General features: G+C 34.3%; 1 protein-coding gene across 2 annotated transcripts in view; it reads right to left on the reverse strand.

Moving 5' to 3' along the window:
• The window catches only part of LOC106478879 (adenylate cyclase type 5-like), a 64,179-nt gene that overhangs the window by 27,133 nt on the left and 34,865 nt on the right, over positions 1-2,181 (reverse strand). The gene's annotated exons all lie outside the window — the stretch shown is intronic.

The following is a 2,181-nucleotide window of genomic DNA, read 5'->3' on the forward strand; positions in this document are numbered from 1 at the left end:
GTTATGTTATCAGATGATATAGAAAGAAGAATATCCAAGAATGGTGGTGATGAATCAGAAATGTCATGCGTGTAAGACAATTAAGGATGGAAGTTACTAACGTAATGAATAAACGTTTCTAGCTCGGACAACAACGTCATCGACGTAGGGGTAAGGGGCTATCATACCGTGTAAACATGTGTTCTTGCAAAATTGGGGCCCATGTTAGTTCTCATAACTATGCAGCTAACCTGTTCATAGAATTCATTGTTAAAATAGAACCCGCTGCATTTTAAAACTAGTTCTGCTAAACGGATCAAAGTAGTGGGGGGTGAAGTCTTAAGGTTATTAAACCCTCCTGTTGCGGTATTACGGTGTATAATGATTTGATGCACATAGTAAATAAAAGGACCGGGTCTGGTTTGGGGTTAAAAGTAACTGTAATTGGCAGGTTACAGGGAAATATAATACACTATATTTCTATCTTAAAACTATCCATGATCCTTAACTGAACATCTATAAAAACGTTAAAATTTTCCAAGACACATGTTTCTGCTGAAAAAACACTGTCAGTTAGTGTTGATATTAGTAATTACATGATTACTGATTGATAAAATCCGAATTCGCATATCTTATGGCTAAACACTTGTGGAAAATGTGCAAGTTCATATCATGCTTGGATTACCATCTGTGTAACTTTTCAGTGATATGAAGAAACGCAAGATATGTTTGTTTGTTGAATTTCACGCACAGCTGCTCCAGGGCTAACTGTGCTAGCTATCCTTAATTTTGAAATGATAGACAGAGGGAAGGCACTACTAACCGCAAACTCTAGAGCTACTCTTTACCAACATTATAACGCTCCACGGCTGGGAGGGCGAGCATATCTGGTTACGGGTTTCGAACACACGTTCTGCAAATTGCGAGTCGAGCGCTATAACTATTAGGCCAAAAGCAAGATAAAAAAAACTGCACCAAATATACATACATGTAGATGTATTATGCGTGTGTTTTAAATTTTAGATACAGAAAATAGAAACTATCTCAATGTAAAAAAGAAAAAGAGCTTTTGTTCAAGTAATTGATGATATAAATGGTGTTTCGACCAGTTGTATATCTGTCGTGATGAACCCTGGTATTGGGCGATAGATCTCTACGACAATGGATATAGCAGATATGTTGTAGTTGACATATCATTACACACCCTTCTTTACTTTCACTTAGAAGTTATAAACGTAAGTCATGTTGATGATGTTACTCTCGAAATACTAAATAATAATAAAAAACTTTATCTTATAAAATTAACAAACCTTTAAGATTTCGGAGATTATTATGAAGAATATGATGGATAATTAAGTTTTTGGTGGATAATTTAATGCCATACTATTTGCATATTATCAAAAGTGAACTTCGTATTTCGCATGCTCATTAGTTTCCATAATTAATCATGGATTCATGAAAACACGAAAAACATAGAATTCTAAGTCCGATGATAAAACTTAGACTTAATAATCCACATGAATGAAGTATATATATTTGACCACGCAGTCTGCAAGTTAAATTATCAACATCATATAAATTAATTAGGCAATATTTTAAGCATTAATTTTAACTGAACACTAAATCATGAAATCTAGTAATAAGATGAAGACGCAGAAACTAAAAAAGAAGAATAAAAGAACGGTCAATTAGGAATATTTTAGTTCATCAAGAATGTACGTATTATGAATTACTTTCTGTTATCAATTGTCTAGGGTATAAGCAGGGTCGAATATTAGTTTCGCGAGCACATGTGATGTCTACTCAGTATTTCTAAACTGTCTTATTAGGTTAATGTCTGGTTATAAAACAGAAAATTAGTCAATACAACGTATTTAAATATATATAGCTACTTACTCACCCTTTCTTTCTTTTTCAAAAAAAAACATGTCTAACTCTTCGTTTGACAACTGATAATAAAGTAATGTATTGTTACGACAGCGGATGTCACGTGACTCTGGTAACACGTCATGAGCTTCTAGAACGTTCGTGTCCCTTCGTGAAGCCTCGAGTGTTTACTAGATATGCGATATTCTTGTATATAAGACCGCCAAGAACTGACGGCAACAATGTAATTGAATTCCAGACAGAGACAGAGACGACAATTGAGTCAAGCGCGTGAATCGTTCGTTCGTTGTGGATTATAGCGTTTGTTTAAATTAT

The sequence above is a fragment of the Limulus polyphemus genome, unplaced genomic scaffold (assembly GCF_000517525.1).
Source record: "Limulus polyphemus unplaced genomic scaffold, Limulus_polyphemus-2.1.2 Scaffold258, whole genome shotgun sequence".
Lineage (NCBI taxonomy): Eukaryota > Metazoa > Arthropoda > Merostomata > Xiphosura > Limulidae > Limulus > Limulus polyphemus.